Below are 27,266 nucleotides of genomic sequence, written 5' to 3'. Positions count from 1 at the left end.
CCTCCCCTCCCCTCTCCTTTCCTTTCCCTCCTTTTTCTTTTAAATAGTCTCCACACCCAATATGGGACTAGAACTCACTACCCTGACATCAAGAGTTGCATGCCCTCGGGGTGCTGGGGTAGTGCAGTCGTTAAGCCTCTGCCTTCGGCTCAGGGCGTGATCCCGGAGTTTTGGGATCGAGTCCTACATCGGGCTCCTCCACTGGGAGCCTGCTTCTTCCTCTCCCACTCCCCCTGCTTGTGTTCCCTCTCTCGCTGGCTATCTCTCTGTCACATAAATAAATAAAATCTTAAAAAAAAAAAAAAAAGAGTTGCATGCTCTACCAACTGAGCCAGCCAGGCACTCTGTCCAGTGCTCTTGTTTTCTTACCATTATACTGTACCACCATCATGGATTGAAGAGAAGAGATTGGACATGAACTGCATTTTGTCGAACTTGAGGTGAGCATAGATCTGAAGATCACACCTGGGTTCAGACCTACATAAACTTTATTTGTGATCTTAAGCATCTTATCACCATGGCATGTACTGGTTATTCTCTGAAGTGATTCTTCCCTAGATCCAAAGAAATGAAAGAGCGATGGGTCATTTATGGTCTTCTGCTGAGGGGTTGAGTGTTCCCTAGCTGGGGCCAGGAAATGGAGCTGAATCTTACTGCTTTTGGGCCTAAGTAAGAGCTTCTCCTGTCCTTTTGTTACTACGATTGTGTTTCCATTACAACTGGTAATGATGAGAAGCAGAGCAGTGTATACACTGAGCACTTTATGTGCCATGCATTTGACATGGGTTATCTGATCTATTCCTTAATGTAACCCTATAAGGTAGTCACTCTTATCCCTATTTTGTAGAAACAAAGAGGTTAGGAAACATGATTAAACTCACATAGTCAGTGCTGGGATTTGAATATGCGATCTGGCTCTAGAGTCCACATTTTTAACCTCTACGCTCTACCATTTCTGTTCTTTTCTTACCTGTCTAAAGTATGTAGTATGGGGCAGATGGCTTTGTAGGACCAGTCCTATTTTTCCCATCTGAAAAACGGGAAGCTTTCGACTACTGGGCTAGAAATAAGGAGGCCTGTGATCTTAACCTTGTCATCAACTTGCCACATCCAGGACTTGACTTTTCTCAGCCTCATTGTCCTCATTCATTAAACAAAAGTGTCGCTCTAGGTGGTCTCGGAGATCCCTTCTAACTCTGATGTTCTGATTGATCATTTGAAGTGAGGAGAATAATACTTGCTCAGCTCCTTGATTTTGGAGTGGTAGTATTTGTGAGGTTTTAGGGACCCTGCTTTGTGCAAGGGAGAATGCCAGGTTTCAGGACAGAATACTGCCTTCCTGAAGAAGGTAGGTCTGGGCTCTTTTTTGAGGCTTGTTGCCTAGGGAACCTAGCCTCTGGCCAGCAACAGTCAGGAATGCTTTGATTGAGAGTTGGGTACAGATAACTAAAACAAGCAGCACATTTAGGTTTCACTTTCCACCCTCCCCTACCCGCCCCCCTCCAGCTACCTTTCCTTTACAAGCTCCTAGTTTTATACACTTTCTGTATGTTACTACTTTGTTAAGAAGTTTGCTACCTAATCTTCATAGTAATCTTATGAGATAAGTACTGTTCTAAATTTACAGATAATGAAAGTGAGGCTGGGTGCCTGGGTGGCTCAGTCGTTAAGCGTCTGCCTTCGGCTCAGGGCGTGATCCTAGCGTTCTGGGATCGAGCCCCACATCAGGCTTCTCTGCTGGGAGCCTGCTTCTTCCTCTCCCATTCCCTCCTGCTTGTGTTCCCTCTCTTGCTGGCTGTCTATCTCTCTGCCAAATAAATAAATAAAATAAAATAAAAAAAAAAGTGAGGCAAATAAAGTTAAAGAATTTGTCTGTAGTTATTCAAGTGGAAAGTGATATCCAGCCCCCTGTGTTGTACTGCCTGGTTGGAATTGAAAAAAAAAAAAAAAGCAGAGGGAGGACTCTATCAGTGATGTTTGTTTTTTGTTTTATTTAGAATGATAGACTCTTGGAGTTGGAAAGGGCCTTTGAGGTAACAGTCAATCTCCTTGTCTCCTGTCTGCCATTCAGTTACAGGAATGCATTCCATTATCCCCCTGACACATGATCACCCAAGTTCTTTTTGAATGCTTCCATTGCTGGGGAACTCATCACTTCTTGAGGAATCCCATTATATTTTGAATAGCTCTCTTTGGTAAGATATTATTTCTTGTTTTGAATTGAAATCTAATTAAGATGACTTCTCATCAGTTTTAGGCCTGTTCCCTGGAACCATACAGGGTAAATATAATCCATCTTTCACGTGCCAGTCTTGTGAATGTTTGAATACACTCTTCCTATTTATAAGGCATTTTGCAGTTTTCTCATAGCATTTAAACTTGCTTTCAGTTTGGATTGGTCTGCACAAAAGCAATCTCTGTTTTTTACTGCTTTGCAAGTACAGCCTTGCAACAACAATCTATGCTTCACTTCTTATGGTTAGGCACAAAATATGGGCCCTTTCCACATCTTTGGAGAATGAATGGATAGTGAGCTCAGTCTCTACAATTGTATATGAGTCTGGAGGGTTTGCAGTCTCCTACTCTTGTAATCTCTAGAACATTAGACTGTCAGAGCTACATGCTGTCAGAGCTCACAAAATGGCTGGAAGTTTATCCGGGCATTTGACAAAACTGCATTTACTTCATCAGGCCACTAGGTGATGAACAACTCAAACCCAGACTTCCAGGGATGATTGTGTATAGGACAGTTTCTGTTTATACTTGGAAAGGGCGTCAGAAGTCATCTCGTACAACCTCATTAAAAGGTCTTTTTTGGGGGAGGGAAAACATGCCTTGTGTACACTTTATCTTTCCCAGCTTTGCTCCAGTTTTAAATATTAATTTGAATAGGATGTTTCTTTCTTTGAGTGATTTTCTTAGAAAAGGGGCATGGATGGTACTTTCAGGGTCCTTATATGTCCAGTTGTGTGCGTGTGTATAGTAAGAGTTTATTTTTTAATTTTTTTTTAAGATGTTATTTATCCATTTTAGGTGGGGGGAGGGAATGCGTGTCCACCCAAGTGGGAGGAAGGAGAGGGACAAGCAGAGCGCAGAGCCCTAAGTGGGGCTCAGTCTCACGGTCCCGAGATCATGACCCCAGCTGAAATCAAGAGTTGGATGCTTAACTAACTGAGCCACCCAGCTGCCCCAAGAGTTTATTCTCAGGTAATCTCTGCACCCAATGTGGGGCTCAGACTTACAACCCTGACATCAAGAGTCGCATGTTCTGCCAACTGAGCCAGCCAGGTACTCCTGAATTTTACCATAGTGCCTTGGCTGGGTTTAGGATTCTCAAATAGTAGTTCTAGTCACTACAAAGTCTATATGCAACTTTCTATTGCCTTCAGTTTCTAGTGATACAGATGGGAAGTCCAGTGTCAATAGGATTCTTTTTCCTTTGTAAGTAATTACCTGTTCTTTCTCTTTGGAAGTTTGTAAATTTTTTCTTCCTGCTTAGCATTTCATCTTGATATGCTTTAGGTGTGTGTTGTTTTTGTTTTTTTTTAAGACTTTATCTATTTATTTGACAGACAGCAAGAGAGGGAACACAAGCAGGGGGAACAGGAGAGGAAGAAGCAGGCTCCCTGCTGAACAAGGAGCCTAATGCAGGGCTCCATCCCAAGACCCTGGGATCATGACTTGTGCTGAAAGCAGACGCTTAACGACTGAGCTACCCAGACGTCCCTAGGTGTGTGTCTTTTTAAAATAACTCTCCTTGGCGCTTGCTGAACTGTTTAGACTTGAAAATTTGTCTTTTCATAATTCAAGGAAGTTTTATTGCTTTCCTTCCATCTGTTTCCAACCTCCTTACTTTACAGATGAAGAAACCAAGTCCAGAAAGGGTAAGTGCCTTTCTCAAGATCTCTCAGCTAGTTAATAGTGAACCTCAAGCAAATAAGTTGATTTTTTTGATGAACTAGACTTTCATTGTATTGACTATTGCTCTGTTGAGAGGGCCATCATGAAAAACGTGGAAATTTTTTAGTGAGACAGGAATTTTGCTGAGGGTTCATGGGGAGATGAAGAAGGAGGAAGAGATGATAAAGTTCATCACAATTAAAATGTGGCCCATTTGGGGTGCCTGGGTGGCTCAGTCACTTGGGTGTGTGACTCTTGGTTTTTGCTCGGGTCGTGATCTCAGGGTCATGGGATCAAGCCCCACTTTACAGAGTCTGCTTGGGATTTTCTCCCTGCCTTTCTTCCTCCTCCTCTGCCCCTCCCGCCCCCTAGGACAAATAGATAAATAAAATCTTTAAAAAAAGTTGTGGTCCATTTGAAGGACTATAAAATTCACAAGGTATCCCAGTTACTAGAGTTACCCCAGAGCTCTAAAACGTAATAAAGCCAGGAAGTTGATCGAACACTTGGAGAATTAGATATCTAATTGTCAGGAGTTGGATAAGCATGGTCGTGCCCTGTTGTAAATATTGGAAAACGTGTAAGTATCTGAAGGCTTGGAGACAGACATCATAAACTGTCTTATCAGTGGTCTGGTTTCTGTTTTGAGTTCCAGCCTGGGACCCTTTTCTGTTGGGAACCACCTGTTCTGGCTCTGTTGATCTTTGGATTTCCCCAGCTCTCAGTCCCTTTCAGTTTTGAAATGAAACCTACCCCAGAGGGTGAGGTCAGGTACCGAGAGGACTTTGACAGCTCACACCAGGTTGTTTTTTTCTAGAGTCTGGTATGTGACTGTGTGAAGTGTAAGGCTCAGCAGGCTGTGATATAGACTAATTGATGGTGAATCAGCTGTTGGGTAAGGCCCAGGTAGTGCTTTTTCTTTGGGTAACCAGGAAAACATGTAGACCAAATATGTTGTCTTTCATCCTTAGACAGTTGAAAGAGTACAGTCATCAGAGATCTGCCATGATCTTGCTGCCTTTGGTTTACTGAAGAAGGAAACACATTGTTTCAGTGTCCTTTCTCCTCCTTTTTAGAACCTCCTTTCTTTTCAGGAAGGAGCCAAGTCCTTGGCTTCTTTCTGTTGCTCCAGAACGTTTATACTGTGCCTCCTGGAATTGCTGCTTTGAGTGAAGTGACTCCTCTAGGTAACCCTAGACACACATACCCCCATTTCGTGCCCCCAACCCCTTCACAGAATTTGGCTTCCCCTCTTCCCTGTGTTGTGAAACTGGTTTCTACTATACTACAGCACTTCACTTGGAATCTTTATAAGCAGTACTGGCTCTCTAACTCACCCCATACCACTTCCCCCTGATTTTCCTGATTGTCCCTCAGCCACATCCTTAAGTACTGCAAAGCTACTTGTAGACCTTCAAATACCTTTTCTCCATTGAGACTTTTACTGGCCAGCAAGGCCACCTGATCCCTGTCCTTGAGGTTGGCATGGTGTTTTTTTGTTTTTGTTTTTTTTAAGATTTTATTTTTTTAAGTAATCTCTGAACTCAATATGGGGCTCAAACTCACAACACTGAGATCAAGAGTCGTATGCTCTACTGACTGAGCCAGTCAGGTGACCCTCATTCTCCCATGTTTGTTTAAGACTTTGGTGTCTGACCTCTCCTCCTGGGACTCTGGCCCAGGCTAGGATTGGTGGTCAGGCTTGGCCTGGGTCTAGTGATTCAGGGTAGACATGGAATTAGGCAGCTTCATGTTAATAGTTGGGAAGCCTTAAGATCTGAACACCAAGGCCATTGGGGGTGGAAGAGACAGAGAAAATTTAACATCTGAAGCAAAAGATATCCTTTGTAGGCTCCCTCTTTTCTCCCATTTGTAGGCTCCCATTTAAAAAAAAAATTAAGAGATTTTTAAGAACAGTTTTAGGTTCACAGCAAAACTGAGGGGATGAAGATTCCTCTTATTATTATATTAAGTAGGCTGTGTGCCCAAGGTGGGGGCTCAAACTCATGACCCTGAGGTCAAGAATCACATGCTCTACAAACTGAGCCAGCCAGGTGCCCTGAGATTCCCATTATTTTTTGGAAAATTGGTCTTTAATTTTATAGGGAATGTAGTAATATAATCTAAAAAAAATTAAAATCTGTAGATATTTTGAATTCTCCTGCTCTCCCCACACCCATTTCAGTTAGTTTTGTATTCCTTAGGGGTGGTAACCTGTTAGTGTTTGGCATTTGTACATACCAGACTTTTTTCTGTGTGTTTACATAGGTATGTATGAACCCAGAAAAGTATTATTTTTGTGTCTTATTTATTTATACAAACGGGGTCACATTTTATGGATCATTTTGGTATTTCTTTGATTCAGTAAGGTGCCTTAACAATATTTCATATTGGTACATAAAGATATTTCTCATTGATTTCAGCTACTGTATAATATTTTATAGTGTAGATTTGCTGTATTTAGTTATTTTCCTATTGAGAGCTATTAAGGTATTTCCTTTTTTTTTTTTTTTAAATAAAGGATTCTTGTTGTGTTTTAAGTGTCAGCATTATGTTCCTAGGCCTTTTTTTTTTCTTTTCTCACGCTCTTCCTAGGTGATCTCAACCTTTCTGACAGCTCCACTTAACCATCTACATATGGATGATGCTCACATCTTTCTCCAGATCACAGTGTCCAGCTGCTCATGTGACCAGCATCACGGGGATGTTTTACATACTCGCCACCATGCAGCCTCCTGCTACTTGCTCCTCATCCAGTGTCCTGCCACATGGTAAACAACACGCAGTTATTAGCCCAAAGGCTTGTAGTCATTGTCAGACTTCGCTTCCTCTCCCACAGCCAGCAACCAGCCTGTCACTGGAATTTTTCTTCCCTAGTGTTTCTTGGATCCAGTTGCTTTCTTTCCTTCTTCATTGCCACTACCCTGTATCTTAGTTTTATGACTTATAAAATAGAGTACTTGTGAGTATTAAATAAATGAATTACATGTAAAATGCTTAAAAACAATAGATCAGCACCCAGTAAGTGTACATGAACGTTGGTGGTCGTCATCATCATCCTTGTTGTTGGGTTCTTCTTATCTTAGTGTACATAATACATTTTCATCTCTACCTCTAGTCTTGATTTTATCCTTCCCCACCTTTATTCTACTCTGCACATTGCAGCCAGAGTGATCTTTATAATATATATGAATGATCATGGTCTAACTTTCCTGCTTAAAAAACTTCAGTGATCTTGCCATTGGACTTTTACATGAATTGTCACCCTCACCTAGAATGCTTTTTCCCTTGATCTTTGAATGACTGTTTTTTGAGGGGTGGTTCTTGTTGTTGTTTTGTTTTAAGATATATGTTTTTAGGGGCGCCTGGGTGGCACAGCGGTTGAGCGTCTGCCTTCGGCTCAGGGCGTGATCCCGGCGTTATGGGATCGAGCCACATCAGGCTCTTCCTCTATGAGCCTGCTTCTTCCTCTCCCACTCCCCCTGCTTGTGTTCCCTCTCTCACTGGCTGTCTCTATCTCTGTCGAATAAAGAAATCAAAAAATCTTAAAAAAAAAAAAAAAGATATGTTTTTATTTTTGTTTTTTATTTTTTCTAAAGATGTTATTTATTTGAGAGAGAGAACATACAGCAGGGGTAGCAGCAGTGGGAGAGGGAGAAGCAGCCTCCCCACTTAGCAATGAGCCCGATGTGGCTCCATCCCAGGACCCTGGATCATGACCTGAGCCGAAGGTAGACGCTTAACCGACTGAGCCACCCAGGCGCCCTGAGAGATCTGTTTTTAAATGTCCTTTCCTCAGGGAGACCTTCCCCTGACCACCTAATTATTCTGAAGTAGCCACCCATATCCTTTCTATCACATCACCTATTTTAATTCTTTCCATGGTACTTATTAATATGTGATATTTTTCTAGTTTATTCATGTATTTGTTTAAGTAGTCTCCTCCAATTAATTTTTATTTATTTATTTTTTTGAGTAGGCTGCACACCCAGCCTCAAATCAAGAGTCACATGCTTTATGGGGCACCTGGGTGGCTCAGTCGTTAAGCATCTACCTTCGGCTCAGAGCGTGATCCCAGGATCCTGGGATCGAGCCCTGCGTTAGGCTCCCTGTTCTGCTGGGAGCTCTGGAAGCCTACTTCTTCCTCTCCCACTCCCCCTGCTTGTGTTCCCTCTCTTGCAGGCCGTCTCTCTCTCTGTCAAATAAATAAATAAAATCTTAAAAAAAAAAAAAAAGTCGCATGCTTTACTGACTCAGCCAACCAGGCACCTCTGGTCTTCTCTAAGTAGAATTAAATTCTCTGAGAACAGGGATGTTGTCTGTTTTATTCACTGTTTTATTTCTACTGTGTATAACAATGTCTGGTACATTGTAGGTACTCAATGAATACTTGTTAAGTGAATTATAAATCAGTTTCATATGTCTTATGAGGCCCTTTTTGGTCTCTGTAGTATCTTCTGGTTCAGGACACCTTCTGCTTTGGCCTCTCCATCCCCCAGCTCATCCCATCTCTTTAGATGTGTTTTCTTGCTGCAAGACCTTTGCATATGCTGTTCCCTCTACTTAGAACACTTTTTCTCAAGTACCCAGCCACTGCCTAGGTATCTCCTCTTCAGCCTTCAAGTTTCAGCTTAGGTGTAACGTCACTTGACTGCCCTTCTTAGTCTTACAGCTCTACATGCATTACCTTTGATTATACATACTGTAATTATCTATCTCCCTCACTAGATGGTAAGTTTTGTTGGGCAAAGGCCTATGTCTTGCTCACCATTTATTCTTAGTTGTAACTGCTGTGAACTGGAAGCATCTCTTGAGGTGGGGTGCTGGGTAGGACTACCCAGAGTACCAACTGAGGGCTAAGAAGGTACACTTTCGAATGTCAGGGTAAGATCTAGTCATTTGGCCCTGGCTCATTGTCATTCTCCTTTTTCCATCTTTGGTGATTCCAGTGTTTGCCTGGATGAACTGTCTAACATGCTTGAAATGAATCATCAAATACACTTGTCTCTCCCTGAGACATATTCATAAAAATCAGTGTACCTGGCAGAGAGGACTTGCCCATGAATGGGGCATGAGTGCTGAGGATAAAAGTTGGGGATCTGGGTAGGCAGGTTATTTACTCTGAGTGGCTGATGGCAGAATAACTGAGAGTGGAGTGGAATTCTAAGCAAGGAAGGAAGCAAAAGGCCTTAGGGATAAGGTGAGGCAAAGATGAAACAGGAAGCTGAATCATTAAGTCAGAAACCTAGAGAATCAGGATAATGGGTGGAGCGTAAGAAAGGATAGGGCAAGCAGTTCACGATTAGGGCCATAAATAATCTTGGGGATTACTTAAATCATCTTTTGGCATTCTTACTTCTTTAGTGTGGAACCAGCTTTTGGATTAGAAGAAGGATCAGGTAGTTGACATATAAAGGTTTGAGCTAGATTGCATATTACTTTGTATTTTATGTGTTAATTATCTGAAAGTCAAATCCTCAGAAATCCTACTGTACTTTTCCCCACACTTCAAATTCCGCTCCCTTTTAAATATACCAGGTTTAACTAGCTAATTTTTGAAGAAGTTTCCTGTATAGAAGCCTGTAGCAATCCTGGTGCTCCTCTTAGGTAGGCTGAGGATATTCCTCCAGGTAGGGTGAGCACTCCCTCAGGCTGTACCTCCTCCCACCAAACCATGCGTAGGAGCTGGCCTCAGCAGCCCAGGGAATTCAGGACTCTGCCTAGCCTCACTCAATCTGTGGATTTCTGTCTGAATTTTGGGGAAAGACATAGGAGTGTAAAATATAGGGTGGGATTCTATCAGTGAGGCATAGTAGGAGTAGTGGAAGACTGGCTGGATGTGGATAGATGTAGGATCTGAAGGTGTATGGGCAGTGGGCTTCAAAGTTTCTGACCTGGAATGGTCCTTGAATTTATGGCAGCGTTAGGGTGCTTTAATGTGCCAAGTAGAGAATCTTGGTAAGTGGTGCCTGTCATTAGCCCTTAGAGGTGTTCTGTATATTTTTCTGTGTGGCCTGGAGGTCTTCTACAGACTGACTGGTAATTGGCATTATGGTGGGTGCTTGGTGAGGGGAAATCATGGGGATAGGAACAGTACTTACTGAAGAGAGGTATATTCTCTTTTGAAGGTTGGATAGACTGATGGTGTGCATGTCTTGGGCAGTCTAAGCCCAGTCACATTGCCTCCATGAGGCAAGGCATCTGCACTCTCCTATTAGGGCTCTGCTGGGAAAACCAGCCTAAGAGAGCCAGATATCATGGCTGTAGTTAGTGATTCCCTCAAGAATGTTCCCTGCCTTTGACCCCTCTTTTCCCTAAGCCTCATGCTCTGATGTCCTGCCTTCTATTTTCTTTTTTTTTTTTTTTTAAGATTTTATTTATTTATTTGACAGAGATAGAGACAGCCAGNTCTTATGAGGCCCTTTTTGGTCTCTGTAGTATCTTCTGGTTCAGGACACCTTCTGCTTTGGCCTCTCCATCCCCCAGCTCATCCCATCTCTTTAGATGTGTTTTCTTGCTGCAAGACCTTTGCATATGCTGTTCCCTCTACTTAGAACACTTTTTCTCAAGTACCCAGCCACTGCCTAGGTATCTCCTCTTCAGCCTTCAAGTTTCAGCTTAGGTGTAACGTCACTTGACTGCCCTTCTTAGTCTTACAGCTCTACATGCATTACCTTTGATTATACATACTGTAATTATCTATCTCCCTCACTAGATGGTAAGTTTTGTTGGGCAAAGGCCTATGTCTTGCTCACCATTTATTCTTAGTTGTAACTGCTGTGAACTGGAAGCATCTCTTGAGGTGGGGTGCTGGGTAGGACTACCCAGAGTACCAACTGAGGGCTAAGAAGGTACACTTTCGAATGTCAGGGTAAGATCTAGTCATTTGGCCCTGGCTCATTGTCATTCTCCTTTTTCCATCTTTGGTGATTCCAGTGTTTGCCTGGATGAACTGTCTAACATGCTTGAAATGAATCATCAAATACACTTGTCTCTCCCTGAGACATATTCATAAAAATCAGTGTACCTGGCAGAGAGGACTTGCCCATGAATGGGGCATGAGTGCTGAGGATAAAAGTTGGGGATCTGGGTAGGCAGGTTATTTACTCTGAGTGGCTGATGGCAGAATAACTGAGAGTGGAGTGGAATTCTAAGCAAGGAAGGAAGCAAAAGGCCTTAGGGATAAGGTGAGGCAAAGATGAAACAGGAAGCTGAATCATTAAGTCAGAAACCTAGAGAATCAGGATAATGGGTGGAGCGTAAGAAAGGATAGGGCAAGCAGTTCACGATTAGGGCCATAAATAATCTTGGGGATTACTTAAATCATCTTTTGGCATTCTTACTTCTTTAGTGTGGAACCAGCTTTTGGATTAGAAGAAGGATCAGGTAGTTGACATATAAAGGTTTGAGCTAGATTGCATATTACTTTGTATTTTATGTGTTAATTATCTGAAAGTCAAATCCTCAGAAATCCTACTGTACTTTTCCCCACACTTCAAATTCCGCTCCCTTTTAAATATACCAGGTTTAACTAGCTAATTTTTGAAGAAGTTTCCTGTATAGAAGCCTGTAGCAATCCTGGTGCTCCTCTTAGGTAGGCTGAGGATATTCCTCCAGGTAGGGTGAGCACTCCCTCAGGCTGTACCTCCTCCCACCAAACCATGCGTAGGAGCTGGCCTCAGCAGCCCAGGGAATTCAGGACTCTGCCTAGCCTCACTCAATCTGTGGATTTCTGTCTGAATTTTGGGGAAAGACATAGGAGTGTAAAATATAGGGTGGGATTCTATCAGTGAGGCATAGTAGGAGTAGTGGAAGACTGGCTGGATGTGGATAGATGTAGGATCTGAAGGTGTATGGGCAGTGGGCTTCAAAGTTTCTGACCTGGAATGGTCCTTGAATTTATGGCAGCGTTAGGGTGCTTTAATGTGCCAAGTAGAGAATCTTGGTAAGTGGTGCCTGTCATTAGCCCTTAGAGGTGTTCTGTATATTTTTCTGTGTGGCCTGGAGGTCTTCTACAGACTGACTGGTAATTGGCATTATGGTGGGTGCTTGGTGAGGGGAAATCATGGGGATAGGAACAGTACTTACTGAAGAGAGGTATATTCTCTTTTGAAGGTTGGATAGACTGATGGTGTGCATGTCTTGGGCAGTCTAAGCCCAGTCACATTGCCTCCATGAGGCAAGGCATCTGCACTCTCCTATTAGGGCTCTGCTGGGAAAACCAGCCTAAGAGAGCCAGATATCATGGCTGTAGTTAGTGATTCCCTCAAGAATGTTCCCTGCCTTTGACCCCTCTTTTCCCTAAGCCTCATGCTCTGATGTCCTGCCTTCTATTTTCTTTTTTTTTTTTTTTTAAGATTTTATTTATTTATTTGACAGAGATAGAGACAGCCAGTGAGAGAGGGAACACAAGCAGGGGGAGTGGGAGAGGAAGAAGCAGGCTCACAGCAGAGGAGCCTGATGTGGGGCTCGATCCCATAACGCCGGGATCACGCCCTGAGCCGAAGGCAGACGCTTAACCGCTGTGCCACCCAGGCGCCCCTGCCTTCTATTTTCTGCTCTGATGTCCTTGCTTTCTATTTTCTGTTTCAAATTTCATAATACATTCTGACTTCTCTTTCTAGATTACTCCATGTCCAGCTTGATTCTTGGTTCTACATAGTGCCCTAATTTTGACATTGTCAGCCAACTTCAAGTGAGGGCCCTCCTCCATTAGTCCTGTTTGTAGAACTATGATTTTGAAGCTTTAATGCATCAGAAATACCCATGGGGGCAAAAGAGGGGCGTGTTGGATACTTACTTAAAATGCAGATTCGTGGTGGTGCCTGACTGGCTCAGTCAGAAGAGCATGTGACTCCTGATCTTGGGGTTGTGAGTTTGAGCCCCACGTTGGGTGTAGACCTTACTTAAAAAAATAAAAAAATAAAGTAAAATGCAAATTCCCGACCTCTGCTCCCTAGCTTTTCCGATTCAGTAGGTATAAGGTGGTAATCAGGAATCTGCATTTTGATTGGTCTCCCAGATGACTCTGACTACAGGCATCATCTGCAGACCATATTTGGAGAAACTGGCATAGAGGACTCCACTGACCTCCTGTCCCTAAAGGGAAAGAAAGAGGATTTGAACCCTTTACTTGAATTTAAAATTCCTAGGAAACTTAGTCTGTCATCCAGTGGGAATAATGGATAACTGTCTCTATGTACCGGCACCTCATCTCATTGCCACAGCAGATGTAGAGCCAGATGAGGTGTACAGGCCTTAATGACTAACCCATGGCAGGTCAGTAACTCTGGGATTTACAGGAAGCTTTGACTTTGGACTCAGAAAACAGGCTAGAACGTGGACCCTGAAGGCTACCGGTTGTACTGCAGATTTTCTCTAGGGTGCATCTCTTTTCCTGTGCACACTGACCCTGTCCTAGTGTAGGTGGTCTTTATTTGGTTCCCAAGCTGTCTTCATGCCGGGTTGTGGCCACCCTATACACAGCTGCCACTATCCTCCTGTAAGACAACCCAACTCTCCTTTTCAAGTCCTCTGTTGCATTCCTGTTACCTATATGATCAAGTCCAACTGTCTTAGATTGGAATAAACAGTCTTACAGAATTTGGCACAAATTGTGGCCTATAAGATCGAGGAAGATCTGGTCCCTGCCTTTTTCTCAAGTCTTATCCCAAGCCCTTCTCTCATCTCCTGTGACACCTTCACCTGCGTGTAGTTCCTGATCTCCTCTTCTACTCTCTGGTTTCAGAGCCTTTGTAGTGTTATAGCCTCTGCTTAAAACTCGTATCTTTACCCTGATCTTCACCTTATTAATGATCCCTTACTTTTAAGTGTCAGTTAAACATTATCTCCTCTTAGAAGTCTTTTCTGCCAGGTCTATACAAAGCAGCCCCGTGTTGCTTCTTATCTTCGTACCTCATTTGCTTTAGACCACTTACTGCTTTTTAGTAGTTTGTCTTTCTCTCCTATTAGATTATAAGTTCCATGAAGGTAGGGACCTTCTTGCTCATGGTTGTATCTTTAGTACCTAGAGTCACTCAGGAAGTATTTTTTGACTATAAATTATTTTTCACCTTCTCATCAGTAGCTGTGTGGGTACTTTGTGGCCTTGCACAACTTGCTCTCGCCCTTTGCATGTGTTGTTGCCTCTGCTGGAAGCACCCTTTCTCTCATCAGCTGGTCAGATTTTTTTCTTGTCCTTGTCCACTTCTCTAAGCAAGTCTTTGACTTCTCCAGGCAGTGCTGGTTCAATAGAGACAGCACTTTGGTTCTCTTGAACGGACTTCTTTTTTTTTTTTAAAGATTTTTTTTTTTTTTTTAGATTTTATTTATTTATTTGACAGAGATAGAGACAGCCAGCGAGAGAGGGAACACAAGCAGGGGGAGTGGGAGAGGAAGCAGGCTTCCAGCAGAGGAGCCTGATGTGGGGCTCGATCCCATAACGCCAGGATCACGCCCTGAGCTGAAGGCAGAAGCTTAACCGCTCTGCCACCCAGGCACCCCTCTTGAATGGACTTCTTTCCCTGTTTAGTGATTTCAGCTGTATGAGAGATAGATGATATTGCCCTTGGTTTATAGATGATAAGCCAGAAGCTCTGCGAGGTGGTTTAACTTGGAAATGGCAGAACTGAGATTCCAACCCCAGCGTGTCTGTAGAGCCCTCACTCATTCTACCTTGCTGTGATCTAAAAGAAACCAAACAGCAGACCCAGGGACGCCGAAGTGAAAGAGATGTTTTTTGCTTTTTAATTGGGTAATGAAAGTGTGTGTGTGTGTGTGTGTGTGTGTGTAGAGTTTATTTATTTGTCTTAACACTTCCTTATAGTTAAACACAGTAAAAGATATACTATTAACAAGCTATTTATAAAGATGATGGAGTAAAGGGTGACCAGAATATTCAGGGGACAATACGTGTTTCATGTGTTTCCTTGATCATCTTTGGTGTGACAATGACACAGTCAATATATACCCTAGTAGAAATGAGTCAAGGTGAAATACTATTAAATTCAAACCAAAGCAAGTATCAGTGATCATTAATAATTGCTTGGAGGATATATAAAGAGTTAAATCTGAACATTTTTGTTGAGGGAAAAACATGCAAAATTGGTGTGCATAGTCTTTAACATATTTTGCTTAAAAATACATCTTACTATATATCATTAAGATACTAGTTGAATAGGGATGCCTGGGTGGCTCAGTCAGTTAAGCGTCTGCCTTCGGCTTGGGTCATGATCTCGGGGTCCTGGAATTGAGTCCCACATCAGGCTCCCTGCTAAGCAGGGAGCCTGCTTTTCCCTCTGCCTGCTGCTCCCCCTGCTTGTGCTCTCTCTCTCTGTCAAATCTTTCTGAAAACTTTGTTAAGATTTTATTTGTCAGGTGCCCCATAAATAAAATCTTAAAAAAAAGATACTAGTTGAATAAATTGTAGTGGATATTGCCATATTATGTAGCTGTTAAAAAGAGTGAGACGTACAGGCACATACATACTCACACCCTGATAGGGAGTGATCTCTAAGATCCGTTATTAAGAGAAAGCAAAGGCAAAGTGCAGAAAAGTGTTTGTGGCATACTACTAGTGGTGTTTGTGTGAAAAAGGGGGAGGATTCTATTTACTTATTATACCCAGATTACCTCTTGCTTGTTTTTTTTTTTTTTAAAGATTTATTTATTTGAGAGAGACATTGTGCATGTGTGCGAGATAGAAAGTGGGGGGAGGGGGAGAGGGGAAGGAGAGAATCTCTAGCAGACTCCCCACTGAGCACACAGAGCCCATTGTGGGGTTCAGTCTCATGACTCTGAGATAATGACCTGAACAGAGATCAAGAGTTGGATGCTTAACTGCTGAGCCACCCAGACACCCCAAGTTTTATAAATTTTTTAAGTACTTTGCTTTACCCTATAAATGTGATCCTGAAAAGTTGAATGTGTGTGTCTGTATGTGTGGGGTGTGTGTGTGTGCACGTGTGTGTGTGTGTGAACAGTGACGGGCTGTGGAGGCATTAAGTTGTATCTCGCTAAACTTCACAGGAAAGAGGAAGAAGGAAGATCCTTTTTGTCTAGTGAATGATCCCTAACTTAATATATTTGAATTTTTGTATGTGACATTTTTCTTGAAGTGAAACACATCTCTCCTGAGAATGGAACAAAAAAAGGGGAGATTGTGTTGTTGTTGTTGTTGTTGTTGTTTTTTTAAAGATTTTATTTATTTATGTGACAGAGAGACAGCCAGCGAGAGAGGGAACACAGCAGGGGAGTGGGAGAGGAAGAAGCAGGCTCCATAGCAGAGGAGCCTGATGTGGGGCTCGATCCCACAATGCCGGGATCACGCCCTGAGCCGAAGGCAGACGCTTAACGACTGCGCTACCCAGGCGCCCCTGAGATTGTGTTTGAAATTGAAGATACCTGTGTATGTCACGATACCCCACTATTTGTCTATCTCTGTTCTTCCTGTTCATGCACTAGAAATCTTGGAGCTCCTTTTGATAACATATTTCCTGTGTGTTGATTTTGTTTTTCCAAATGGAGTAAATTCTTGAAGGTGGGAGGCATATCTTATGATTATATCTTACAGTAACAGCATAATAGAAGTTGCTCAGTAACTACATATTCAAGGATGATAAGAGAGAGGTGGAGAGAAAGAAAGAGACTCCCCTGTCAAAGAGATGATGCTTTTGGATTTTCTCTGACTTATCTTGTTCTCTTTACTAGTAAAGAATTTCTTCCACTTGTATACTAAGTGTGTTGGAGGATTTTGTGTGTGTGTGTGTGTGTATGTGTGTGTGTATGTATGTATGTGTGTGTATGTGTTGGAGGGATGTTCCCTGCTGAAAGCCCAGGAAAGAGCAGAAGCTGGAACGGGGCATGAAGGCTGTTGACCTAATGGTGTGTAATGAGACTTCTGTGTTGCAACCCTGAGGAGAATCTCAGATTTCTGACCTGTTCCTAATTTCAAGCTTGGGTATTCAGCTGTCAGTTGGTCAACTGGACCTGTGTGTGCCCTAGACTTCCTAAATTTAGTAGCATGTGGTATGAATGTTTGATCGAAGTGATTTGTCATTTTTGGTGAGAATATATGAAAACTCTTAACACTGGGCCTTGTGTATTGTTGGTATCCAAGAGGTGACAGAGAGTATATGAGAAATATTTTGGAACTGTTAAGTCTTTCCTTAGGTCCCCTGCCTCTGTTCATGTGCCTCCTACTCTCAGGCTAAATAGGGGATGGCAACGTGGATTCCACCTTTGGGAAGTTGCCAATTCCTTGTTGGCAGCTTTATGCTCAGGCAAGAGGTGTAATTGGCTCCACATATTTGACAGCAAATATATCTGGACCCTGTCCACCAGATTACTCAAAACCTTACCCCAGATTGAAAACGTCACCTTGGGCACCGTTCTTGGTAGGGACGTAGACTTGAGGATCTTATTGGGGAAGGCTGTGAGTCTCTAGGGTAGTCATGCAAGGTGGTGAGTGTATGGGATTGGACATGAGTTTAACTTAGCCAGGATAGCTTGTTGGGTGTAGCTATGGAGGAAGGGATAAAGTAGGGAGTAAAATGAGCTCAGCTCTGTGTCATTTTCTGCTCCTAGGAAGATGTAGGCACTTGTGTGCACACACCAGCCTACTGTGGCTTGTCACTTCCCTTTGAGAGTCAGTCTTACCCCTGGCTTCCCTGCAAGCCGTTTGGGGTTTAGTAGGAGGTGAAACACGGAATCTGAATTAGATAGCTTTGCTTTAAGTCCTTTTTTTTTTTTTTTTTGAGATTGTATTTATTCATTTGAGAGAGAGAACGCACAGGCAGTGGGAGCAGCAGAGGGAGAGGGAGAAGCAGGCCCCCTGCCGAGCTGGGAGCTTGACATGGGACTCTATCCTAGGACCTGGAGATCATGACCTGAGCCAAAGGCAGACGCCCAACCATCGGAGCCACCCAGGTGCCCCAGCCCTGCTTCAAATCTTACAGATCTGCAAGGAGGAAGTATGCATCCCAGGATCTGTTTCCCGTGTGCTGAAATAAGGAATCCCATCCAGGTGTATGGAGGTTTCCCTCTATCCTTCTTGGGCCCCTTTAGGTTGCCTTGATCTTAAGCTTTTGTCCTTTTCTCCTGTCATTGGCCTGGCATCTGGAAAGAGAAGGGAGAAGGGTGAGGAAGGAAGGGGAGAGTTAAAGAACTCGTAGGGGTAGGTGGATTTGTGGTCCTTAAATCCTTTCTGGAACAAAGTGTAGGGGTGCCTGGGTGGCTCATTTGGTTGGGTGTCTGACTCTTGATTTCAGCTCAGGTCATGATCTCGGGGTGTTGAGCCTGCTTGGGATTTTCTCTCCCTTTCCCTCTGCCCTCCCCCCCAAATAAATAAATAAATGAAAGTGTAGGTGTGGGGAGAAGGATGAGTAAAAGGCTGCCAGTACCACTTGTCTGGCAGTCGGCCTGGACCCTTGGTTGGTATTATCAAATTCTTTCTGTGCTGTTCCTCTATCCCATTTAAAGCATAAGCATATATATACATGTAATTTCATATCAATGGAATCATATCTTAATACCATTTTTCTTCTTTATACCATTTTGTAATTTTTATTCACCTTTCCCCCTGCTTTATTGAGATATAATTGGCATATAACATTGTGTGACTTTAGGGTGTACAATATGATTTGAAACGCATATATTTTTAAATTATTATCATAATATGGTTAACACATCCATCACCTGACATAGTTCCCTGCTTTTTGTGTGTGTGTGGTGAGAATCTTTTCTCCTTTTGTAGTTTGTTGTAGACACCTTTATTTATTTATTTTTTTTTAAGATTTTTATTTATTTATTTGACAGAGAGAGACGCACAGTGATGTTGTAGACACCTTATTATGTAAATGCATGTAGAATAAATGGGTAAATTATATTTCAATGTGTGGATGTACCATAATGCTTTTTATTCTTTAGTATTTAATCTGTTTATCTTATCTGTTATCTATGGGGACTTCTCTGACTCCCTTATTTAAAATTGTAGCAAACCCTCTTTCTTTCCTATCTCCCTTCTTTCCTCTATTTTTGTCTATAGCATTTAGCACCACCTGATATACTATATACTTTTCTAATTTGTTTATTGCCCAACACCTTCCACTAGAATGTAAACTCCATGAAGACAGAGATTTTTTTCTTCTTCTTTTTTTTTTTTTTAAGATTTTATTTATTTATTTGACAGAGAGACAGCCGGCGAGAGAGGGAACACAAGCAGGGGGAGTGGGAGAGGAAGAAGCAGGCTTCCAGCAAAGGAGCCTGATGTGGGGCTCGATCCCAGAACGCCGGGATCACGCCCTGAGCCAAAGGCAGACGCTTAATGACCAAGCCACCCAGATGCCCCTTTTTTTCTTCTTTTTTATTCATTGCTCTCTAGCTGTTACATAGGACAGTTCCTGGCACACAGTTGGTGTTCAATAAATATTTGTTGAATGAATGAATTTGTTGGACTTTTGGTGTATTTGTTGGACTTTTTATTTGCAGTATTTTTTTTAAGTAATCTCTGCACCCAATGTGGGGCTCAAACTCAGGACGCTGAGATCAAGAGTTGCACACTCTGTTGACTGAGCCATCCAGGTGCCCCTATTTGCAATATTTTATTATTATGCACATTTTGTGATAAACACCCTGTATATAATCTTTGTACACTTGTCTGCTTATCTCCTTAGGATAAATTCTAAGAAATAGAATGGCTCAGTTAAGGGATATGCACACTTAAAATGTTGATTCATGGAACCAACTATCCTTAAGAATGTTAACTTCTACCAATAGCACATGAGATTGCCTACATTGTCAATAATACTGGGTTGTATGTTTTTCATCTTCCACATCTGACAGGTGAAAAGTGGTCTTGTCGCTTTAATATGGTAGTTAAGAATGTGACTGATAGATGTAATGTGATACGGTATGTGACTCTGGAGCCAGCCTGCTGGGGCCTGAATTCTGACTCACCCACTTAGTGTGTGACTTTGGGTAAGTCATTTAATTTATGTCTTTCTCAGTTTCACTTTGATAAGGTAAGCGTAATGATAGCACCTGTTTCAGGAAGAATAAGTCAATCTAAGTAAAATGCTTCAAATAGTAATGGAGACATGTCACTCAATAAGTACAACTTAATATATTTTTTTATATTAAAGATTGAATATCTTTTCAAATGTATTTTGGACATGTCTATATTTTTTTGAGTCACCTATTCATATCTTTTGCATATTTTCCAGTAATATTTTCTTAATAACTTACAAGAGGTAAAGTGTTGACTATAATATATAGTGCAGAATTGTTCCTAGTTTGTCATTTATCTTTTGTCTGTATTTATGCAATTTTTTTCTCTTGGGAAACTTTACATTTTTAGGTAGTCAAAATCATCTTTTTTCTTAGAGTTTTTCCTGGTGCTAGGCCAGTATTTAGAAAAGGCATGTCTCCCTATCTCAAAAATGTAAAAAATACTCATTCTCTTTGAGTACTTGGTGTGTGTGTGTGTGTGTGTGTGTGTGCGCGCGCGCGTGTGCACACGTGGACATTTAAATCTTTAAATTTAATCTTTAAGTCTTTGATCCATCTGGAATTTATTTTGATATGAAGATAGCAGTTGAGATCTAGCTCTATTTCTTTTCAGTTGTGTACTGTCCCAGACCTATTTGTTAAAGAAGAAAGACTAGGAGCCTTTAATCTTTTCTCCCCTCCCCTAATCTGAAAGTAAGATATCCTAGAGTTAGAGGATCTCCATTTCAGAGAATGAATTTCATGTTTGGACTCAGTCACTCAGTTGCTAAGCTGTGGGATGGATATGCTGTGTAAAGCAGTTTAGGATCAGAACTCACAGCTTGATTAAGCCTTGAACTGCTGCATTCACTAGTGTAGCTTCTCCGCTGCCTGTTCTCTGGAGGCTCCTTCTAAATGCATCTTAGCTTGAGCACTGCTTTGAAGGGGCCATTGTTAGTTTGGAATGATAAGTTCTGTGTTTTTAAAAAACAAATGAAGTGATTGTAGTGGATATTTCCTCACTCTAGCCTGAGACTATTGGTAGGGTATTGATGAGGGGGTATTGAATGGTAATGAACACATTGTGTTCTACTTGTGCCCTCATCAGTTCTTTTTGGAACTCTCCTCCCATCAGGTTCTTCCCTCTGACTCATGATGGAGGGAGAGCCATTCCTATATAACAGTGTTCATATATCCCATGGCAGCTGTCATCTGCCAAAGACGTCAAAGAAGGGTAGCTGACTCTTACATGGTGTATGTTAATGTGCCAGCAACTGTTTCAAGCACCTTACATATATAAAGTTTTTATGAGATTGGTGCTCTGTACTGTGTTGAATAGTGTCCTCCCCAAAATTCATGTCCACCCAGAACCTATGAATGTGATCTTATTTGGAAATAGGATCCTTGTAGATGTAATCAAGTTAAGATAAAGTCATAGTGGGTTAGGATGGGCCCTAATCCAGTGACTGGTGTTTTTATATGAAGAGGGAGATACATAGAGGGAAGACGTTGACGCGAAGATGGAAGCAGAGATTGGAGTTGTGCTGCCACAAACCAGGGAATGTCAAGAATTACTGGCAACGGTCAGAAGCTGGAAGAGGCAAAGAAAGATTCTCCCCTGATGAAACCTTGAATTTGGACTTCTAACTTCCAGCACTGTGAGAGAATAAATGTCTTTTGTTTGGAGCCACCCACTTTGTAGTGTTTGTTATAGCAGCCCTAGGAAACCAACACCTGTTCTTTTATTATCTCCATTTTCAGATAAGGAAACTGGCCCAGAGAGATCAGATACTTTGCGATCTGTCTAGGCCACTGCTCTGCTGGCCGGGCACTTACTCTGAAGTTCCTGATGTTGCTCTTGTCAGCTCTGCATCTTCACCATGCCCGTCACACCTTCTGGTAGTGCTGGGACCGAGCTGCTGGAATGGCTCCTTCTCTAACACAGCAGGCCACAGCCTTTCCCCATTCTTGCCCATTTCATGCCCTAAAGGAGAAACTCCTCTCTGAGGCTTCTGGCTGTAGCCTGATCATTTCAGCAGGTTGCTTCGTGGCCCCACACCTCCAGGTGAAATCAGGCTTTTGTTTTTCATTTCCATGCAATGTCAGAGAAACGTGGATGACACTTGTGGAGAGCATCACTCAGCTTCTTCTGGCAGTTATTTTTATGCTTTGCGTTTCTGGCCTGCTATCCTTCCTAGAATTCCTGTCAGTAGACAACTCAAGTCTTGTGTTTTTGTTTGTTTTTTTTTTTTTTTTGGAGCTTCAGGATGTCACACATAGCTCACGTGGCACATATCACAGTTCATGGCTGTGAGCAGAGAAGGAGCAGCGTCATGGCTGCATTGACTCTGAGGGCCCTGGTCACGTGTTCTTGATAAACCCAACACATTACTGTGGCTCTCTTCTCTGCCAAAGTGAGTGGGGGGTGGATAAGGATATTATCTGACCCAGTCCATCCCCCTAAACAGCTCCTTGTTTGCCCATGGCCTCTTTTGCTGGCATCCCAGAAGGGATCTCCTCCCTCTGCATCCCATTGCTGGCTGCAGAATCTTGCCTACTTTCCAATACAAACCTTTTGCTTTGGATCCTGCTCTGATTTTTTTTTTAAATTTTATTTATTTATTTGAGAGAGCGAGAGAAAGCAGGAACAGGGGGAGGAGAAGAGGGAGAAGGACAAGTGACAGAAAGTGCAAGCAGAGGGAGGAGAAGATGGAGAGAGACAAGCAGACTCTGCACTGAACATGGAGCCTTAGGTGGGGCTCGATCCCACAACCCCGAGATCATGACCTGAGCTGAAACCAAGAGTTGGACGCTCAACCACTAAGCCACCCAGGCACCCCAGTCCTGCTCTCATTCTTAACAACTCTCACTAGACTGAGCTCCAGGAACTCAGGAACTATATTTGTTTTGTTTGCTGCTGTATCCCAGGATTGAGCAAAGACCTGACACTTCTCTAGCCCCTCAAGAAATATTTATTGAATGAAAAATTGAATATTGACTTTGAAGCTTTGGAATCCTGGTTTTCCTTCCTTCTTGATAAAGCTAAGGACCAGATTAAAAACTTCAGAGGCCTAAGCAATAGAAAGATTATGATGTCCCTCAAATTTCAGCCCTCAGTATGTATGTATTTTTTTTTTTTAAAGATTTTATTTATTTATTTGACAGAGATAAAGACAGCCAGCGAGAGAGGGAACACAAGTAGGGGGAGTGGGAGAGGAAGAAGCAGGCTCATAGTGGAGGAGCCTGATGTGGGGCTCGATCCCGTAACGCCGGGATCACACCCTGAGCCGAAGGCAGACGCTTTACCGCTGTGCCACCCAGGCGCCCCTCAGTATGTATTTCAAAAACAAACACAAAATCAGTGTAAGGAAATCCAGTGAAGTATAAAGAAAATAGAGCAAAATTCTGTTTTTTACCATGGTGACTAATTAGATAAGTATAATTTAAAACATTTGCTATTACTGTCCCTGCTTTGCCAGTTCTCTAAGCACATGCTTTTGGATAATCCTGCCTGGACCAATCCTTTTCTCCCCTTGACTTCACCTTCACTTCCTCTTTAGTCCATCTGCTAAAGTTGCCAGCCAGTCCCTTTGACCCCAGAGGGGTGTCTGGCTCTTGAGACCCCAGCCTAGGCTAAGTGCCCTGGGCTCCCTGGGGGCTTGCCAAGAAAGTCAGGTAGAGCATGCACACTGCTAATGAGTACCTCAGAGAGCTTCCATGCTGAATTGTGACTTACAGTCAGCATAGCACATTGTGCCAAGTGATTCCACTTGGGCCATTTTTAGTTGTAATAACCTGCTTCTGTGATCCTATATGTGGAAAGTCCAGAAATGTTCCTGTGGTCCTCTTTCCTGGATCACTGAGAAGTTAAGATGTAGTCCCACTCTGCCACCTGTATTAATCTGGCTTTGTTGAAACCATTCAGAGAAGCAAGGTATGATTCTGGAAGCATAGAGCCCAGGCCTCCTACAGGCTATTCCGAGTCTGTGACCGTAATCAAATCTGTTGCTGTTTCATTTCAAAGAGCTTAAAATAGTGTTGGAAACCTCCTAGGAAAAAAGCAGCTCTGTAACTTCTTGGCTAAGGAAGTGGTGTGTGCTGGCCAGAGCAGACACGGTAGCCAAGGCTCCCAAGTTCTTTTCTGGACCTGTTGATTTGAGGTGTGATATTCGGCAATTTGAGCTGTGGTCCTATAGCTCTGAGGTTCATCTTCAGCACAGAGTGATGTGGGCCATGCCTGTGGAGAGAGAGGCTGACATTGGTCCCCTATGATCTAGGGGAACCTCATGATTAGATGTCTTTTCTTTCATTCGAATTTCTAGTTCTTCTTACAATTTTTACAAAGATTTTATTTAGAGTGAGAGCGAGTGAGGGGAGAGGCAGAGAGAAAAGGAGAGAGAAAATCTCAAGTAGATTCTACTGTGAGCAAGGAGCCCAACTCGGGGCTGCATCTCACCACCCTGAGATCATGACCTGAGCTGAAATCAAGAGTCCGATGCTTAACCAACCGAGCCACCCAGACACCCCTAATTTTTAAATTTTTTTTTTAAAAGATTTTATTTATTTGACAGAGATAGAGACAGCCAGCGAGAAAGGGAACATAAGCAGGGGGAGTGGGAGAGGAAGAAGCGGGCTCATAGTGGAGGAGCCTGATGTGGGGCTCAATCCCGTAACGCCGGGATCACGCCCTGAGCCGAAGGCAGACACTTAACTGCTGTGCCACCCAGGCGCCCCCCTAATTTTTAAATTTTTAAAACGGTTATTACGTGATCTCTGAACGCAGTGTGGGACTCAAACTCACAACCCTGAGATTAAGAGTTGCATGTGCACTGAGCCAGCCACGGTACTGGCACAAAAACAGACACATAGACCAGTGGAACAGAGTAGAGAACCCAGAAATGGACCCTCAGCTCTTTGGGCAACTAATCTTTGAAAGCAGGAAAAAACTTCCAGTGGAAAAAAGACAGTCTCTTCAATAAATGGTGCTGGGAAAATTGGACAGCTACATGCAAAAGAATGAAACTTGACCAATCTCTCACACCATACACAAAAATAAACCCCAAATGGATGAAAGACCTCAATGTGAGATAGGAGTCCATCAAAATTCTAGAGGAGAACATAGGCAACAACCTCTACGACGTCGGCCAGAGCAGCCTTTTTCATGACACATCTCCAAAGGCAAGAGAAACAAAAGATAAAATGAACTTCTGGGACTTCATCAGGATAAAAAGCTTCTTTTTTTTTTTTTTTAAAGATTTTTTTTTAAATTTATTTATTCGACAGAGATAGAGACAGCCAGCGAGAGAGGGTACACAAGCAGGGGGAGTGGGAGGGAAGAAGCAGGCTCATAGCCGAAGAGCCCGATGTGGGGCTCGATCCCAGAACGCCGGGACCACGCCCTGAGCCGAAGGCAGATGCTCAACCGCTGTGCCACCCAGGCGCCCCNCAACAGATGACTGGATTAAGAAGTTGTGGTCCATATATACAATGGAATATTACTCAGCTATCAGAAAGAACGAATTCTCAACATTTACTGCAACATGGATGACACTGGAGGAGATAATGCTAAGTGAAATAAGTCAAGCAGAGAAAGACAATTTCATATGATTTCTCTCATCTATGGAACATAGGAACTAGGATGATCGGTAGGGGAAGAAAGGGATAAAGAAAGGGGGGGTAATCAGAAGGGGGAATGANGGAATGAAACATGAGAGACTATGGACTATGAGAAACAAACTGAGGACTTCAGAGGGGAGGGGGTGGGGGAATGGGATAGACTGGTGATGGGTAGTAAGGAGGGCACGTATTGCATGGTGCACTGGGTGTTATGCGCAACTAATGAAGCATCGAACTTTACATCGGAATCCGGGGATGTACCGTATGGTGACTAACATAATATAATAAAAAATCATTAAAAAAAAAAAGTTGCATGTGCACTGAGCCAGCCAGGTACCCGTCTAGCTTTTCTTTTTAATGTAGAAATCCTCCCCCTCCCCCACAGAATTAATATAGGATTAATATCATACACATTTTACTTGAATTCATTTCATCAGAATTGCTTTCCTTTTAGTGGTGTGATTAGATCAGTTCTTTTTTTTTTTTTAAAAGACTTATTTATTGAGAGAGAGAGTGCATGAGCAGGGAGAGGGAGACAAGCAGACCCCTTGCTGAGCAGGGAGCCTGATGTGCGGCTTGATCCTAGGACCCAGAGATCATGACCAGAGCTGAAATCAAGAGTCGGATGCTTAACTGATGGAGCCACCCAGGCACCCCTAGATCAGTTCTTCTAAGGGATGGGAACTTTGATAGGGTTTAGGAAAAGAAGGTTAGGTTTGTGTGGGGCACACACCTTGGCCTTGGACAGCCAGAGAGTAACATTAGGGCACCAGGTGCACAATAAGCCAGATGGGGGAGAACAAACTCCTATCCTTGGAGAGCCAGGCATGTATTAGATGCTTTTCATGTATTTTCTTATTTAGTTATCATAATGGAAACCAATAAAGTATCATCTTCACTTTTGCACATGGGCAAGCTCAGAGTCAAAGAAGTTATGTAACTTGCTCAAGGTCAGACAGCTAATAAAAGGCTGCGCTAGGATTTATTTCTCCTCAGGTCTGTCCAGTTCCAAAGCCCATGCTGTTTTCACAGAGCTCTTCTGTCTCTGACAAGATTTAGGGAAAGAAGAGAAGATGGAGAGATGACATCTTCTACCTCACAGTTTTACTCGTTGAGACGTGTTCAGCCAGAGCATCCTGTTTATAGAATGCTGGGTTCTATATATAGAGATGCTGCAACAACATATGTGGGAAGGATACCAATTGGCTCTAGGGGAGGATTTAAAAAAAGCCTTTGTTCTTTACCTCTAAGTTTTCATTGCAGTGTAATCCACAAGTGTCAAAACACCACTGGTAACTCTGGTGTACTCCTTAGGAGGCCTTGTCCTATTCTCCAAATAAAATTTGTTGATTATGTCCCAAGGAGTAAGCCATGATGGGGGCAGAGGTGAGGGTGTGGTGTGCCCTTACTGTATGTACTGGAGCTGGTGACAACTGTTATGTGACTATTACAGTGAATTATTACTGAGTAAACAAGAGGTGTCTCTCTTTTGCCTTTCTAAGGGAGACCAGATGGCACTGGGTGCTGGCCCAGGTCCAGGAGAGCCTGGCCTCTGGGCTGGCAGAGGAGACAGCTTGAGCGTGTCAGGTGATGGAATAAGAAGAGACAAGGCTGGACTATCAAGAGGTAGAGTTTCAGGGGCACCAAGAATGTGTGCTGCTGCTCGAAGACTTGCTTCAGCTCTTTCCTAGTGCTTGGAATTCAACAAATGAAATTTATTTCCCTTGATTTAAGTCTTTGAGACACTATTGAAAATGAGACTCCAG

General features: G+C 42.8%; 1 protein-coding gene across 15 annotated transcripts in view; it reads left to right on the top strand.

The window, feature by feature from the left end:
- Positions 1-27,266, top strand: part of ASPRV1 (aspartic peptidase retroviral like 1) — a 112,463-nt gene that overhangs the window by 12,469 nt on the left and 72,728 nt on the right. For 6 of the 15 annotated variants that reach the window (XM_019794852.2, XM_034659280.1, XM_034659289.1 and 3 more), the window contains exon 1: positions 27,003-27,126. The exons of 4 other annotated variants lie outside the window; for them this stretch is intronic. The gene's annotated coding sequence lies outside the window, so the exon portion shown is untranslated. Of the gene's footprint in view, positions 1-3,668; positions 3,731-6,495; positions 6,672-19,740; positions 19,876-27,002; positions 27,127-27,266 lie in introns of those variants that run through there. 5 more of the 15 variants (XM_034659285.1, XM_034659283.1, XR_004624952.1 and 2 more) reach the window with 4 other exon arrangements.

This window comes from Ailuropoda melanoleuca, chromosome 4 (genome assembly GCF_002007445.2).
Source record: "Ailuropoda melanoleuca isolate Jingjing chromosome 4, ASM200744v2, whole genome shotgun sequence".
NCBI lineage: Eukaryota > Metazoa > Chordata > Mammalia > Carnivora > Ursidae > Ailuropoda > Ailuropoda melanoleuca.
Note: the sequence above shows the minus strand (reverse complement) of the source record. Positions and strands in the feature narration are given on the sequence as shown.